Raw genomic sequence first — 18,890 nt, forward strand, 5'->3', positions numbered from 1 at the left:
TTATTTCGCTCCAGCCATTACCATGAACCCGTCCTCCCCAATTAAGGAGTCACCAGCCTCCTGTGGTTGAAAGCTGTTGTGTAGACTATATTAAAATAAATACACTTTCAATTAAATACAAATGTGTTATTGGAATTACTCCATAGTCTGAAACTTAAATTCTCTTGTGCTGGCAACCGGTTTAATACAGAGCACTGGTGACTCCTTACTACTCCCACGCCATTCACTGCAATGCAATACACGGTATATGGGATACTTATTGGCTTGTAGAGAACTTTTCTACCTGTCTCAGCTAAAGTGGGGTGGGAAATACTCAGTAGGGTCACTACTAATCAAATATGTGTAGTTTGGAGGGGGAGTGTGTCGTACATATCCAGCAGCGCTTTGCTCTCTACCCCATCCATAGCCCTCAATGCAATACACTGTAATATACTGTACATGGGATACATATTGGCTTGGAGAGAGTGAACGAAGAGCAGAGCTTCGACCGTTATACACATCCCAAGCTCTAGTGACGTATAGGTGGTTAAGATGGCGCTGACAGAGGGTGCCTCGCTTCGATAAAACATTGCCAGTTTCTACTGTTGTGCGTTTTCTCAAATGTTCTTAATCAGTTTTACTACATACATCTGGGTAGAACTATTGGAATACAAATCGCTGGGTAATTACTGTCCATCCAACCTCCCCGAATTCCTTGAGATGGCGGAACAATGGACTAGGCGCTGATCTGCTTGGCAGTCTTACCGGAGAGTACGAAGCGACGACACTGACGGAGAGGTAGATGTGGCGGGGTCTTAATAAGATCAAGACGCTGGGCGACCCGTCCTCAGTTACCAAGCATGCTACTCGCCTATGTTCAATCATTAATGAACAAACTTGACGAGCTCAGAGTGAGGATCTCCTTTCAGGGGGACATCAGATCCTGCAATATACTGTTTTTCTGAGACTTGGCTTTCCTCCGACATTCAAACGGATTATATACAACCAGCGGGTTTTACTGTTTTTTTTAAGCAGATCGTAAGCGGGCTGTCTCTGGCAAGAGCAAAGGTGGTGGGCTCTGCTTTATGACCAACAACCCATTTTGTGACAGAGGAAACGTACAAGAGCTTGCAAGCTTCTGCTCCCCCGACTTGGAATAGTTGGTCATCAAATGTCGCCCTTTTTACCTTCTGAGAGAGTTCTCAGAGATTATCGCAATGGCCGAGTACATCCCGCCCCAAGCCGAAACAAAAAAGGCTCTCAAAGATCTTAATTGGACCCTGAACAAACTGGAGACCACATTTCTGGAGGCAGCATTCATTGTTGTGGGGGAATTTAACAAGTAATTACTACCAACACATTGACTGTCTAACTCACATTCTACTCTTGACCATTTCTCCTTTCGGCACATCCAACCATAACTCCATCGTGCTTCTCCCCACCTATAAACAAAAACTTGAGGGATGTTCCTGTGGTGAGGTCTACACAGCATTGGTCCGACCATTCAGAATTCTCTCTCCAAGACTGTTTTGATCACGTGGACTAGAATATGTTCTGGGTTGCCTCTGGAGATGAATAACATCAATGAATATGTCGACAGTCACCGGATTCAAAAAATGCATAGATGACTTGATACCGATAGTGTCTTTCTAAACATTCCCGACTCAAAAAATTATGGATTGATAGCAGCCTTGTAGGAAAACTGAAAGAGTGAGATTCTGCTTATAAACAGGGCAAGGTAACCAGGGACAATTGTTTGGTTAAACCATACAAATACGACCTATGCAGATCGATCAAGATGGCGAACTACAAGTATAGGGGAAAAAGTGGAGAAGCAATTCAGCGGGTTGGACACAAGGCGTAAGTGGAATGGGCTCCTAACAATCTTGGATTACAAATAAAAAGCCAGCCACATCGCATTCACCAAAGCCACCCTACCGGAGAAGCTAAACACCTTTTTTCTCATGATTTGAGGATAATGACTCTGAGCTGCCGAGGAGAGCCCCCAGTGACAACATGGGCTACACATGGTCTCCACTAAGGACATATGTAAGTAATTCAAACATGTTAACCCTCGCAAAGCTGCCAGCCAAGACTGGATCCCTAGCCATGCCCTCAGAGCATGTGCAGACCAGTTGGCTGTTGTGTTCTCAAACATTTTCAATCTCTCCCTAACTCGGGCCGCTAATACCCACTTCAAGATGTCCACTATCATCCCTGTTCCCAAAAAGGGAAAGTAACTGAACTGAATGATTACTGACCAGTAGCACTGACTGACTTCTGTCATCATGAAGTGCTTTGGGAGGCTAGTCAAAGACCATATCACCACCTCCCTCCCCGACACACTTGACCCTCTCCAATTTGCCTACCGCCCTGACAGATCCACAGAAAGGAATGCATATGTGAGGATGCTGTTCATCGACTACAGATCGGCTTTCAATACTATAGTGCCCTATAAGCTCATTACAAAGCTCACTGCCCTGGGTCTGAACTCCTCCCTATGCAACTGGGTCCTGGACATCCTGACCCCCCCCTCAGGTGGTAAAGGTGGCAACATTACCTCCTCGACAGTGGTTCTAAACACGGGGGCCCCACAAGGGTGCGTCCTCAGTCCCTTCCTGTATTCTCTGTATACGCACGACTGTGTGGCCTCCCACAGTTCCAACTCCAAGTTCGCTGATGACACAACAGCAGTAGGCCTGATTACCAACAACGATGAGACAGCCTACAGGGAGGATGTAGGCGGAATGGTGCCAGGTAAACAACCTCTCCCTTAATGTTAGTAAAACAAAGGAGTTGATTGTGGACTTCAGGAGAAACCAGGCTGGACACGCCCTCATCAACAGGGCCGCCGTGGAGACTGTCAATAACTTCAAATTCCTCAGCTTAAACATCTCGGAGAAGCTGAAATGGTCCAACCACACGGACACCGTGGTGAAGGCATGACAGCGACTCTTCAACCTCAGGAATGTGAAGAAATTCAGCCTGTCCCTGAGGGCCCTCAGTGTTCAGGAGCACCATCGAGAGCATACTGTCAGGCTGCATCACAGCCTGGTACCGCAACTCCGCCGCAGACCGGAAGGCGCTTCAGAGGGTGACGCATGCAGCCGAACGCACCATTGGGTGCGCACTGCCTTCCCTACATGGCAACTACAACACCAGGTGTCGCAGGAAAGCCAAGAAGATCATCAGGGACCCCAGCCACCCAAACCATGCCCTGTTCTCCCTGATTCAATCACTCAGACACGGGCAGTACAGAAGCATCATGGCAAAAACTGGGAGACTGGCTAATAGTTTCTACCCTCAGACCGCTAAATTGCCACCACTAGTCAGCTACCTGCTGCTCCCCCTAGGGACATTTCCCCCACCACCCCCTCAACAAGCTTTTACTCAGCCCAATATTCTCAACATACCAGTGTCAACATTGTATTTTTTTCATTGTTGGTCTTAAATGTTTTTAACCCTTTGTGTACGATCACATATTTGTGATCAGTGTTGAGTGGTCCCTGCAGCATACCATTGCAAATGTGTTTGGAAGAGTTGTCTGAAAAGCATCTAAACAATGTTTTGTACTGATGGGAAATAAAGGTCTTCACAACTTAAATTCCTCAATTTCACCTTTTTATTGTAATAGATAAATTTGAATTTCATCATCCAAGCATCAGATGGAACACATCCACAGCCAAATTAATTCCATAAACCAGTCTAAATAACTGGTTGCGCTGACAACAAAACATAAGTTAGCATCTCTGGTGAGCAGATGGGAGAAATGTAATATTGTTTAGAAAGAGATGCATGTCAGCTAAGCTAACAGCAGCTAAATTCTTTGATGGCAGCCATGATTGTTTATTTTTAACAAGCAAAAACTCAATCCCAGAATGCTATTCACTATAAGATGCAAATAAACAAAGTTACAGTCAAAGATGGCTGCGCCCGTTGCCTGAAAAATGAGCTTTGATCACTTTTCAGCATATTGCAAGTCTTCTATGTACTTGTTACTGTATATACAAGAACCGGAGGACATGACTTGACAAGTCGTTTACAGTATTAGACAAATCGCAATGCAAATAAAATGTTATCACCCCAAATACTAGCCTAACAGTAGAGCAAAAACTAAACGGATGAAACTGTTTGTGGGGGGGTTCATTTAATTTGTGGGGGTTTTCAAGTCCATGGGAGGGAAGGTGTCGTGGGGGGATATGATGCAGGAAATATTACTATGGGGGATTTATCAATAAAAGGGGGGCAAACACAGAAGTTTATGCTAAATAAAACCACTGGAAAGGGGGATCTGCGCTGGCAACCCTGAGGTACCATAGTTACAATCTGATGCCGCGTTCAACACAACTGGAAAATTTCTGAGTTCAGCGTGTTCAAGACAACTGGGAACTCGTACAAAAACGAGCTTTGACTGGGAAAAATAGTTTAACGGTCATCCAACTCGTAATTCCATCCGGGGAACTCGGGCTTCTTGTTAGAGCTCTGACTTTCCAATCTGAAGATCACTGACATGATTTGACCTCGTATTTTCAGAGTTCCCAGTTGTCGTGAAAGCACAAGTCAGTCGAGTGAATTATCCCTTCATCTTGTTTCGTTATAACATCTTTGGTCTGACAGACGCTTACGTGACAAACATGGTGCCACACATAGCTTAGCATTAGCTCATAATCAGTACAACCTTCAAAAAAGTATTCTAAACACGTGTCTATTACAATCTATGCAAGAATCGGAATGCATGATTTTTCACCAGTACTTGAAAAATGGAATAAACAGTAAATACATTATGCTCCATACATGCATATGGTATGCTACAGTAGAAATGACAAAACAATATACAGAAAATAAGGCACTTACTTTGATAGGAATGCACACATGAGCATTCGCAGAGTTTGTTTTCCTTAAAAAATAAATAAAAGGTAATGCGGGCGCCAGACAGAAAATGTGCCAGGGGCAGTAGTGAAAGAAGTACCCAATTTTGATACTTGAGTAAAAGTAAAGATACCTTTTTAATAGAAAAGGACACAAGTGAAAGTCACCCAGTTAAATACTACTTGAGTAAAACTCAAAGTATTTGGTTTTAAATATAGTTAACTATCAAAGTATACATTTCAATTTCCTTATATAAAGCAAACCAGAAGGCTTAATTTTTGTATTTACTTATGGGATAGCCAGGGGTACTCTCCAACAGTCATCATTTACAAACGAAGCATTTGTGTTTTGAGTCCGCCAGCTCAGAGGCAGTAGAGATGACCAGGGATGTTCTCTTGATAAGTGTGTGAATTAGACAGTTTTCCTGTCCTGCTATGCATTCAAAATGTAAGGAGTACTTTTGGGTGTCAGGGAAAATGTATGGAGTAAAAAGTACATGCATTACTACATTTATAAAGAAAATTAAAAGTTCAAAAAACAACTTCAGTAGTACTTTGAAGTATTTGTATTTAAGTACTTTACACCACTAGCCAGGAGGGAAAAGTTTGCAAGGCCTGTTCTGACTAGAGATACTTGATCTGGGGAAGTGCTTGGGTTCTCGTCGAAGAGAGAAGTTTTTCTGGCTCAGTAACGCCTAACAGTGGAAATGGACTACTTATGTGAATTAATGAGGTGGCACACACCTCAATTCCAACTGTTAGAAAATAAACCTGTTAAAGTAATTTGAAATTGACAAGTTGAAACCGTCTATAGATAATTATCAGGCAGCGTGCCTTGGTTTGAGGGCAGCGCAAGTTAACTGTCCTGTTAGGGCTGGGCGCTATGACGATATATCGTGTGACGATAGAAAAATGTTTATTGTTTCGTATTATGCTCAGTCGTTTATTTCATGTCGCAAATCACTCTTTATGGCAATATTTTTCATCAATTGGACGACGCGTTGCGTGCCGTGTGGAAGGAAATTTGCAACACAAACAAACATGGACGAGTGAATGTGACACAAAGGAGACACGGCACTCGTCCCTAAGAGGGGCTACTTCGGTTGCATGGACGTGGTTTGGGTATGAAAAGTCTGACACAGACCAGAAAAACGTCCTCTGCAAAATATGCTGCAGGTCGGTCCTGACAACGGGCTCAAACACCATTAACCTCTCTAGGGTAGGTGGCACCAAATCGTCCCACCTACGTAACAGCCAGTGTAATCCCGTGGCGCGTTATTCAAAAACCTCAAATGCAAAAACTTCAATTTTTCAAACATATGACTATTTTACACCATTTTAAAGACAAGACTCTCATTAATCTAACCACACTGTCCGATTTCAAAAAGGCTTTACAACGAAAGCAAAACATTAGATTATGTCAGCAGAGTACCCAGCCAGAAATAATCAGACACCCATTTTTCAAGCTAGCATATAATGTCACATAAACCCAACCCACAGGTAAATGTAGCACTAACCTTTGATGATCTTCATCAGATGACAACCCTAGGACATTATGTTATACAATACATGCATGTTTTGTTCAATCAAGTTCATATTTATATCAAAAACCAGCTTTTTACATTAGCATGTGACGTTCAGAACTAGCATACCCCCGCAAACTTCCGGTGAATTTACTAAATTACTCACGATAAACGTTCACAAAAAGCATAATTATTTTAAGAATTATAGATGTAGAACTCCTCTATGCACTCGACATGTCCGATTTTAAAATAGCTTTTCGGTGAAAGCACATTTTGCAATATTCTCAGTAGATAGCCCGGCATCACAGGGCTAGCTATTTAGACACCCAGCAAGTTTAGCACTCACCAAAGTCAGATTTACTATAAGAAAAATTGTATTACCTTTGCTGTCTTCGTCAGAATGCACTCCCAGGACTTCTACTTCAATAACAAATGTTAGTTTGGTTCAAAATAATCCATAGTTATATCCAAACAGCGGCGTTTTGTTCGTGCGTTCAAGACACTATCCGAAAGGGTAAATAAGGGTGACGAGCATGGCGCAATTCGTGACAAAAAATGTCTAAATATTCCATTACCGTACTTCGAAGCATGTCAACCGCTGTTTAAAATCAATTTTTATGCCATTTTTCTCATAAAAAAGTGATAATATTCCGACCGGGAATCTGCGTTTAGGTAAACAGACGAAAGAAAATAAAGCATTCGGTCGACTCGGGCATGCGCCTAAGCCCATAGTACTCTGATCGGCCACTTGCCAAAAGCGATAATGTGTTTCAGCCAGAGGCTGCCTCGATATCGTTCAGCTTTTTCCCGGGCTCTGAGAGCCTATGGGAGCCGTAGGAAGTGTCACGTTAGAGCAAAGATCCTCAGTCTTCAATAAAAAGAGCCAAGATGAAACACAACTTGTCAGACAGGCCACTTCCTGCATGGAATCTTCTCAGGTTTTGGCATGCCATTTGAGTTCTGTTATACTCAGACACCATTCAAACAGTTTTAGAAACTTTAGGGTGTTTTCTATCCAAAGCCAATAATTATATGCATATTCTAGTTACTGGGCAGGAGTAGCAACCAGATTAAATCGGGTACGTTTTTTATCCGGCCGTGTCAATACTGCCCCCTAGCCCTAACAGGTTAACCTCTTTTACCACTTACGCAATAATCATGTGAAACAGTACGAAAAGAGTCTACAGATGAGACCCCAAAAAGTATAGTCGAGTGCTCAAAACAAACCCCCGACTCAGACGTTGCAAGAGGCTTTTGCCCCCGGCACACCTTATTATGGCATAGAATCACGAAGATGGAAGGAGATCACAGCTGCCGTTACAAATTACATCTGCAAAGACATGGCGCCAATTTACACAGGCGAGAAACGGGGGTTTCGTGAGTTGGTGCTAACACTCGACCCAAGTTTTTTTTTTAAACATTTATTTAACCTGGCAAGTCCGTTAAGAACAAATTCTTAACAATGACGGCCTAGGAACGTTGGGTTAGCTGCCTTGTTCAGGGGCAGAACGTCCGATCTTTATCTTGTCAGCTCTGGGATACGATACAGCAACCTTTCAGTTACTGGCCCAACCCTCTAACCACTAGGCTACCTGCCACCCCAGGTACCACATACAAATTGACATGTGACACGTATTAATGCCAAAATAACATGCAAAACAGACAAGCCCCCCCAAAAAAATATATATTTATTTTGTTTGCAACTATAGTTGAAGTGTTTTCTATTTACCTTTTATACATTAATATTTTGTTACACACTTAATTGAAAATTTGCACAAAGCTTCTAAATAAAAGGAGAAATAATACTGAGTAAGTACCTTTTTAATTTGTTGCGTATAATTCAAAATGTAATAAGAAATAGGCCTTTACATGTGGTCATTTTATATAAACTATTTATTCACTGAATTTACAGAAAATGTGCTATATCGTGATACAGTATCTCACAAAAGTGAGTACACCCCTCACATTTTTGTAAATATTTGAGTATATCTTTTCATGTGATAACACTGAAGAAATGACACTTTGCTACAATGTAAAGTAGTGAGTGTACAGCTTGTATAACAGTGTAAATTTGCTGTCCCCTCAAAATAACACAACACACAGCCATTAATGTCTAAACCGCTGGCAACAAAAGTGAGTACACCCCTAAGTGAAAATATCCAAATTGGGCCCAAAGTGTCAATATTTTGTGTGGCCACCATTTTCCAGCACTGCCTTAACCCTCTTGGGCATGGAGTTCACCAGAGCTTCACCAGAGCCACTGGAGTCCTCTTCCACTCCTCCATGACGACATCACGGAGCTGGTGGATGTTAGAGACCTTGCACTCCTCCACCTTCCGTTTGAGGATGCCCCACAGATGCTCAATAGGGTTTAGGTCTGGAGACATGCTTGGTCAGTCCATCACCTTTACCCTCAGCTTCTTTAGCAAGGCAGTGGTCGTCTTGGAGATGTTTTTGGGGTCGTTATCATGTTGGAATACTGCCCTGCGGCCCAGTCTCCGAAAGGAGGGGATCATGCTCTGCTTCAGTATGTCACAGTACATGTTGGCATTCATGGTTCCCTCAATGAACTGTAGCTCCCCAGTGCCGGCAGCACTCATGCAGCCCGAGACCATGACACTCCCACCACCATGCTTGACTGTAGGCAGGACACACTTGTCTTTGTACTCCTCACCTGGTTGCCGCCACCCACGCTTGACACCATCTGAACCAAATAAGTTTATCTTGGTCTCATCAGACCACAGGACATGGTTCCAGTAATCCATGTCCTTAGTCTGCTTGTCTTCAGCAAACTGTGTGCGGGCTTTCTTGTGCATCATCTTTAGAAGATGCTTCCTTCTGGGATGACAGCCATGCAGACCAATTTGATGCAGTGTGCGGCGTATGGTCTGAGCACTGACAGGCTGACCCCCCCCCCACCCCTTCAACCTCTGCAGCAATGCTGGCAGCACTCATATGTCTATTTCCCAAAGACAACCTCTGGATATGACGCTGTGCACGTGCACTCAACTTCTTTGGTTGACCATGGTGAGGCCTGTTCTGAGTGGAACCCGTCCTGTTAAACCGCTGTATGGTCTTGGCCACCGTGCTGCAGCTCAGTTTCAGGGTCTTGGCAATCTTCTTATAGCCCAGGCCATCTTTATGTAGAGCAACAATTCTTTTTTTCAGATCCTCAGAGTTCTTTGCCATGGTGCCATGTTGAACTTCCAGTGACCAGTCAGTGTGAGGGTGATGACACCAAATTTAACACACCTGCTCCCCATTCACACCTGAGACCTTGTAACACTAACGAGTCACATGACACCGGGGAGGGAAAATGGTTAATTGGGCCCAATTTGGACATTTTCAATTAGGGGTGTACTCACTTTTGTTACCAACGGTTTAGACATTAATGGCTGTGTGTTGTGTTATTTTGAGGGGACAGCAAGCTGTACACTCACTACTTTACATTGTGGCAAAGTGTCATTTCTTCAGTGTAGTCACATGAAAAGATATACTCAAATATTTACAAACATGTGAGGGGTGTACTCACTTTTGTGATGTACTGCATGTATCGTTATCAGGATATGAAATGACCTATATCGGGATATGAGATTTTGGCCATATCGCCCAGCCCTATGTCCTGTTGTGTAACTATCACATTTTGGAACAGCGAGTGCATTCTGACATCATGCGCATAATAAAAACTCACGCTGCGGTGACCGTTAGATATTTGGATCTCACACTTGAAAAGGTTAAAACATATATTTTTTTTTAATTTGTTTTCAGAAATTACTTATTGCATTTTCTTGTTGGCACAATAAGTGTCCATTGATTTAAAATTCTATATCATTTGAATGACTTATCCACATCGCAATGTTTTCAAAAGCAGGCTTTTATTTTTAAGGTTTCCTCATTCACATAGGAAAGTGATGTTGTCATTTGTGCTACTGGCAGAATACTAGTGCTAGATGCTATAGTAAGATAGCTAACTATTTAATTTGCTAAACATTATAATAGGCTACCGATTTGTAACAACTTTGTGGTGAATAATGCCCTGGGGAGTACAGAATAATACTTACGCCATGCACCTATGCAGCTAAGCATTAATGTTATGTCATGTCAGATGTTACGAGTGGGTTTATGCCTATAGCCAGGGTGTCACAGCTCCACTCTTCAAGGGCCGACATGTCTTCTGGTTCTCGTCCTATCCTGTTAATCTGAGACTGAGTCCTGGGAAATGGAAACCATTACCCTTTCATATTATTATGCAGACCCAAACCATATTGTGCTGGCTCAGTTTTTATTTCACATTGTTATTTTCAGAATGGTTCCAGTAACCATGCGAGCTCAGTACGCCTTGATTTGGGCTTGGTTCGGCTCAGTTGTCAAAAGCCTTCAAGTGTACATTCTTTGGGAAATCAGTGACTTTAATCGATCAATTCAGTGCTAGTACAGGGAGCGAGATAAAGCAGCAGGACTGCAGCCCCCGAAGACAAGAACTGTGCCCCATGGCCTTTGCATTCATACATACAGTATAGTCACCTCAAACCAAGTGTGATACACCCAGGATGTATCAAAGCAAACTGTAACATCTTATATTGAAATTTATATAGGCCTTTTAATGTCTTTTTTTTTTTAATTTTATTTTTTAGTTTACCACCAACATTAACATCAGATTTTTCACTTTAAAATGTATTCCAAACAAAAACCATTGATTTCAAAGTAAAAAAAAAAAAAAACAATACTCTATGCACAAGGACTACTTTGAGCGATTAAATTATTATTTTTATTTTTTATTGTATTTTTATTTATTTTTTTAATTATTTTTTAATTATTATTTTTTTTCCCCCCAAAGTTTCACAAAACACATTTACAGGAAGATGCAAACTTTGGTAACAGAATGGCGATAAAATCTCCCGTATTTTTTTTAATTTTTTTTTATGCAACCACATTTTCCAAAACCTGTTATCTATTCTGAATTAAGATTCAAAGATGTCTGCAGAAAGAATAGGGTGTCAGCTATGACATGACACTTTGAGTAAAAAAATATAATAATTTGGTTATTTTACTACAGTAGGTGAAGTGGATCAACATCTGGTAACGGAATTACATCATAGGTCTTTGATCTGTACTATACAGAATTATGGCTACAAAAAGGTATATGCAATATCCTTCTATTGCATATTTGGGTATTTTTCTACACACTGGCAATTATTGTAATGAGCTCTGCCCCCAAACAAGACCAGTTTTTGTTGAGCCGGACCAGACAATCTGAAATTGATTTTTTGTTAAACATAGATGGCACAGTAGAGTTCAGTACATTACAGTAGAGTATAGTAAAGATATGTTCATTAGAGTACATTGTACTGTACTGTACTTTCTTTACTGTACTGTTCTCAACTGTGTTATACTGTACTGTGATGTCCAAACTTGTGAAACATGGACGTCTATGATTGCTTCAGATTTGGTCATGCAAGGGTGGACTGAATACAGAGCATTGTGTTGGATTTTCCCCAAACATAACACATCACTCAGTAACACTCTTCATATTTTCAAGCACGGTGGTGGCTGCATCATGTTATGGGTATGCTTGTTATCAGCAAGGACTGTTTTTTTGGGGGGATAAAAATATATGGAATAGCGCTAAGAACAGGCATAATCCTAGAGGAAAACCTGGTTGTCTACTTTCCAACAGACACTCGGAGACAAATTAACCTTTCAACAGGACAATAACCTAAAACACAAGACCAATTATGCACTGGAGTTGCTTACCAAGATGCAATTGAATGTTCCTGAGTGGCCTATTTACAATTTTGACTTAATTCTATCGCTAGACTTAAATGGTGTGCAACGCTCTTAGACTTACCCAGAAAGACTCAGCGATAATCACTTGTAAAGGTGATTCTAGCATGTAATTACTCAGGGGTGTGTATAGTATACTTACAGTTGAAGTCAGAAGTTTACATACACCTTAGCCAAATACATTTAAACTCAGTTTTTCACAATTCCTGACATTTAATCCTAGTAAAAATGTCCTGTCTTAGGTCAGTTAGGATCACTACTTTATTTTAAGAATGTGAAATGTCAGAATAATAATAGATTTTTCAGCTTTTATTTATTTCATCACATTCCCAGTGGGTCAGAAGTTTACATACACTCAATTAGTACTTGGTAGCATTGCCTTTAAATTGTTTCACTTGGGTCAAATGTTTTGGGTAGCCTTCCACAAGCTTCCCACAATAAGTTGGGTGTATTTTTGGCCCATTCCTCCTGACAGAGCTGGTGTAACTGAGTCAGGTTTGTAGGCCTCCTTGCTCGCACACGGTTTTTCAGTTTTTCACACACTTTTTCACAAATTTTCTATGGGATTGAGGTCAGGGCTTTGTGATGGCCACTCCAATACCATGACTTTGTTGTCCTTAAGCCATTTTGCCACATCTTTGGAAGTATGCTTGGGGTCATTGTCTATTTGGAAGACCCATTTGCAACCAAGCTTTAACTTCCTGACTGATATCTTGATGTTACTTCAATATGTCCACATCATTTTCCTACCTCATGATGCCATCCATTTTGTGAAGTGCACCAGTCCCTCCTGCAGCAAAGCACCCCCACAACATGATGCTACCACCGCAGTGGTTCACGGTTGGGATGGTGTTCTTCGGCTTGCAAGCCTCACCCTTTTTCCTCCAAACATAACGATGGTCATTATGGCCAAACAGTTCTATTTTCATTTCATCAGACCAGAGGACATTTCTCCAAAAAGTATGATCTTTGTCCCCATGTGCAGTTGCAAACCGTAGTCTGGCTTTTTTGGGGCGATTTTGGAGCAGTGGCTTCTTCCTTGCTGAGCGGCCTTTCAGGTTATGTCGATATAGAACTTGTTTTACTGTGGATATAGATACTTTTGCACCTGCTTCCTCCAGCATCTTCACAAGGTCCTTTGCTGTTGTTCTGTGATTGATTTGCACTTTTCGCACCAAAGTATGTTCATCTCTAGGCGACAAAGCGTCTCCTTCCTGAGCGGTATGACGGCTGCGTGGTCCCATGGTGTTTATACTTGCGTTCTATTGTTTGTACAGATGAACGTGGTACCTTCAGGCATTTGGAAATTGTTCCCAAGGATGAACCAGACTTGCAGAGGTCAACCATTTTTTTTTCTGAGGTCTTGGCTGATTTTTGGGGGGGGATTGTCCCATGATGTCAAGCAAAGAGGCATGAGTTTGAAGGTAGGCCTTGAAATACATCCACAGGTACACCTCAAATGATGTCAATTAGCCTATCAGAAGCTTCTGAAGCCATGACATAATTTTCTGGAATTTTCCAACTTGTTTAAAGGCACAGTCAACTTAGTGTAAGTAAACTTCTGACCCACTGGAGTTGTGATATGGTGGATTATAAGGGAAATAATCTGTCTCTAAACAATTGTTGGAAAAATTACTGTGTCATGCACAAAGTAGATGTCCTAACCGACTTGCAAAACTATAGTTTGTTAACAAGAAATTTGTGGAGTGGTTGAATAACAAGTTTTAATGACTCCAACCTAAGTGTATGCGAACTTCCAACTTCAACTGTATTCGTTGTCACAACTGCACATTTTAATTGTATTATATTGTTCCCAGCACAAGGTGCACCTGTGTAATGACCATGCTGATTAAACAGCATGGTCATTCTCTTGATATTTTCACACCTGTCAGGTGGATGGATTAACATGGCAAAGAAGAAATGCTCTCTAACAGGGATGTAAACTAATGTGACACATTTGAGAAATTATCTGTTTGTGTATATGGAAAGTTTCTTGGATATTTTATTTCAGCTCATGAAACATGGGACCAACCCTTTACATGTTGCATTTTTATTTTTGTTCAGTATAGATGGAAATGCCCATATTCACAAATGCCCATATTCACAAACTTTAAGTCCTGCCAAGCCTCACTTGGTTGGACGGATGCAGTCACCAACAGGGTCGAGATGCTCATTTACATCTGTACCCAGTTCAGGAAACAAATTAAATGGTTAAAAAACATAACTAAGTTTGGGTGATGCCATTCTAAGGCCACGGTTCAGAGATGATAAGCTGATCCTAGGTCTGTGCTTATCGGCAACCCAGTGCGGTAACGTTTGCATGTTATTGTCCCTGGTTGTCTCAGGCTGTCTTTGTCGCCATCTGTTTCGCGGGGAAAGTAAGTCATACAGTGTAGGTGTAGTTGGACAAAGTGATGTACAGTAAGAACAGTGACTGTAAACCCCAAGGCATTTTTAACTCAAATACTTCTAGTAAGTTGAACTCGGTCAATGAAAAGTAATTATTACTTAAACTGTTTGTGGTACTGACTCAACTAAATGAAGTCACATCTCAATTTAAAAAAATGTATAATCAATTAATTTAACCAGCATGCTTTACTACAGGTAAAAAAAAGTCTTTGTTTTTAATATCTGAGTTTTTGCATGTACATTGAGTGATTGATTATGCAAGACAAAGATCTATAAATTAACCCAGTCATTTAGTTTTTTTTTGCACGCGTTACTGAAATGGTTGTTCCAGTTTAAATGGCTTAGGTAGTCTCTTCACATTGTTCCTATCCCTGACAGTCATTATGAATGCAGGTTGTGGGTGAATAGATATTTGTTGGATATCCTAACTCTGGCTGGATTCCAATGGGATTTACATATAATTTTGCAAGACGGTATAATGTGACTTGCAAGTAGGGTTGCAAAATTCTGGTAAATTTCACAGGTTTTACAGATATCCTGGTTGTAAGATTCCTGGAAATCCATTTAAAAATGTTTTTGTATCTGGTAATTTGTTACTTTAATTTGGAACTATACTTGTAGGCATGATGGGCCCTGTCTCGGCCTCAAAATAAGACCTTATCCGATATGTAATGTATTGTCATAGAGTTTAACGATATTCGCCTAAGAACTCACTGAGTGAAGGCCAAAGGACTGAAAATAGAGACATGGTTGTTGATATGTTTTTAACTTATTTACTCGAAGGCAAGGCACACTGGGAAATGATATTGGAGGTGTGGCTTAGCGGGGAGTTAGTCAACATTTTCAAGCTGATACAACTCACATCTGGAACGCCTACAGGGTCACAGTGACTATCTGGTTTGAGTAATGACTACAAAATCACTTAAACTGCCCAGATGTTAAGTGTAACTGGTTTCCTCAAAAGTTGCATAATGACAGCACATTGGGGTTGGCTGTACAGTTTGTATGCTTGTTTCATGTGTTTTTTTACTGTGTGTGTGTGTGTCTACATCTACAGTAAAGGTAACATTTTAAGGTACAGATTCGTGTGCATATGTTAGCAGCCTTCACTTCCATTGTGTTTTATAAAAATATCTGCGTTCTAAAGTGATCCTTCATGAATACAGAAAGTGAGCGTGGATGGAGCGTCTTCTGTGGTGCTCGCTCACACTGCAGGTCATTGTGGGATACCTACATTTAAGTCATTTAGCAGACACTCTTATCCAGAGCGACTTACAGTAGTGAGTGCATAGATTTGTCATACTTTTTTTGCTGGGATACCTCCCAGTATGTGACTCATTTCAGGAACATATTCTCACTGGGAAGCAGCCAGCAAAGTAGCCCTGACAGTAACTCCATGGCATATTGCTGGGATATTGCAGACTATTGCACAGTCTGTTCCTGCTCTCATTGTAAGTAAGAACGGCATTCAGTATTATGAGGTCTCTGTGCATTGACAAAATGTACATGTTTAGATTAATTGCGTTACCCATGGTGCACGGGTCCATGAATGATTAGCCTACATCTACAGTAACATTAGCATAGTTCATTTACAACATATCATACTTATAGCTGTGTTTGTGTGGACTATGAGCACATTCGGCACGTGGTTTTGTGTGTAATTCTGAGGGTGCCATATGTGTATGCGTCATATGCCTGTGTGTGTGCTGGCTGTATGTCTGAGTCCTGATTGAAAGTGTTTGAGGCACATTTAGATCCTGGTGACACTCTTCGTGCCAGCTTCCCAAGGTGCCTGTTCTGTCAAGCGGGAAAGTGCTGCAGTCACCTCCACAGGGGCACTGAGGGGTCCCTATGCTGACATCAACACACATACAGTAAAGGAATCCCTTTGCTGACATCACTGGAGGTGCATATTGTACTCAAGCCCAGACATTGATTTATGCACATGCATAAACTCACACTTTTCCATTACAGTATTTGATAACCATACAGGTCTGTGCTGTCAGTTCAAAAACCAAAACAATACTGTGCACACACTTGCTAAGATACTACTGTCAGTGTGTACACACACCCATGCGCATGACATAATGGGAGTGCAAGTTTGTGTGTGTGTGTGTGTGTGCTGCAAAGGAGTGCTGTATACAGCACCTTGCGTTGTGAAGATTCAGCACTTCTCCTTGGCAAGAGGTGTGTGTGCACTCGTCCATACTGTCATCTATCCTCCCTGAGTTTTTCAGCCTTTGAGAGGCCCAGATCTCCTCTGGACAGACTGATATCAACAGGAAGCCTGGAAGATAGACCACTGTCAATCAATATTCACAGGGGCGCCAACCATCCTCCAGCAGGGGGGCAGACGTATAAGGAGAGGGGGAGTGATACCTTTCCCACTAAGTGTGCAGTGGTGTTGATAGAATGCGGGTCAATTGCCAAGAACGGCAATATCCTTATTCCAGGCATCCTATCTTTTTTTTATAGTTTGTTTATTTCAAGTCAAATTTTATTCGTCACATGCGACGAATACAACAGTTCACCAACTTCCCGTTTTGAATGAATACTGTAGTTGTGAACTTAACCAAGGTTTGTTGCTAGCACTTTTGCTTTTGGAGTAAGGCAGCCATGGCTCCATCCCCGCTCAGGGAGGTAATCACCCCCATTCTTCAGTACATTGGTGTTAGAAGTGGGATGGTACACTGTGTGGCCATTGGAAGTGGGTCCCAGGTGTGAGGGATTTGTAATAGTGAAGCGCAGTGATATTACAAACTCCCAAGGGTAATATCTTTACTCACCCCTGCCGTTCGATACAAAACGTTGCAAGTACAATCTCCCTTTCTCTTTCCTTTCTTATTTCCTTGAAATAATGATTGATTTAACATGACTGGACAGGAGAAAGCAAACCAAGTCAACAACATTTCTTTCACCGATCTAGTCATATCAGATCAGTGACGTTCCTTCAAAGAAGGGATGGAGGTTCAAAATCTAGTTTGGAATTTCAAATTGATATCAACAAAAAGTGGAACCATGCCATTGGATTTAGGTTAAAAGTTGGTTGAGGAAAAAGTCACATTTTCAAAATTCCTTTTTGTGGATGACTGCTTTCAAATCCAGTCAGTTTTCCACGTTGATTCAATGCTATCAGAAGGAAAACAATAATTTTTTGTTGTTGTTGAAATTACCAGTATTTGTGCCAAGCAAAATGGCTCTCTGGTATTCTTCCCCAACAAAAGGATTCTATGGCTTTACCATAAGCTTGGTGTCCGATTTGAACTTGTATTTATTTATAGGCCTAATAATACACGGTTTCATGCAGTTATAACCAGAATTTCAAGGCACTAGATGGAATCAGTGGGTCCCACTACATAAGAGCATCCTTTTATTTCACCAACCTTTCAAACCTGCAATTGTTGTCCTAAACAGAAATGGCTACCATGGCCTTGTTTTTCTCCTTTGAAAATGAATCCTTGCTTCCTTCTTTTTTTCTCAAATGTCAACAAATCACAGATCTCACATGACATGATGGATGAAAGCAGTGTAGTGGAAGCTTTCATCCAGTCATGTTAGATCAAGGAAGGAAAGAAGGATTTTCAGGTCAAGGCCCTATGTGTAGAGGCAGTGAACAGACTCCTTATCCCGTTAGCTCAGTGACAAAGACAACCCAGACTTCTCCCACTCAGATCAGTGAAAACAATGGAACACAGACATGGATAGAATTTGAGGACTGTTTTACATGTTTTATTTTTTTTATTTAACCAGGCAAGTCAGTTCTTATTTACAGTGACGGCCTACCCCAATGGTGTGGGGAATGGGACTCCCATTCACTGCCGGATGTGATGCAGTCTGGATTCTAACCAGGGACTGCAGTGACGCCTCTTGCACTTAGAGTCAGTGCCTTACATCGCTGCGCCACTGACCTCAAGAACAATTACATAACTACTATGCAAGTGTGCAGACTTTTGTCTCTCGACTGTAAAGCCTATGTTTACTCAAAATGCTCCTCTTCCCACAAGTAAGTGTGTGCATGTAGCTGTGCCCATATCTATTTGTGCGTGTGTGCCCCAGTTATATAGTCTGGTTGACTCCGGGACATCCATGCAGGCATCCCTTTCTCCAGTTTCAGCATCAGTCTGGAAGCACAGGCAAATATTTCTCACACACACACACAGTACGCGTCTGTTATAGGAATGTCCAGGTGAACAAAAGGAGAGCAATCAAAAATCACTCTGTGTATTACAGAAGCAGATAAAGTCTACCTGGCCTTCTCTAAACAAGCCCTTATACCCCAATCAGACAGGAAACTGTTTTGTCAGCATTAGCCCTAGGGGCTTGTAGA

At 41.5% G+C, this 18,890-nt stretch overlaps 1 protein-coding gene across 1 annotated transcript in view; it reads left to right on the forward strand.

Moving 5' to 3' along the window:
- Window positions 1-18,890, forward strand: part of LOC106586107 (E3 ubiquitin-protein ligase HECW2) — a 73,631-nt gene that overhangs the window by 1,425 nt on the left and 53,316 nt on the right. The window lies entirely within an intron of this gene.

The sequence above is a fragment of the Salmo salar genome, chromosome 25 (genome assembly GCF_965601325.2).
Source record: "Salmo salar chromosome 25, fSalSal1, whole genome shotgun sequence".
Taxonomy (NCBI): domain Eukaryota; kingdom Metazoa; phylum Chordata; class Actinopteri; order Salmoniformes; family Salmonidae; genus Salmo; species Salmo salar.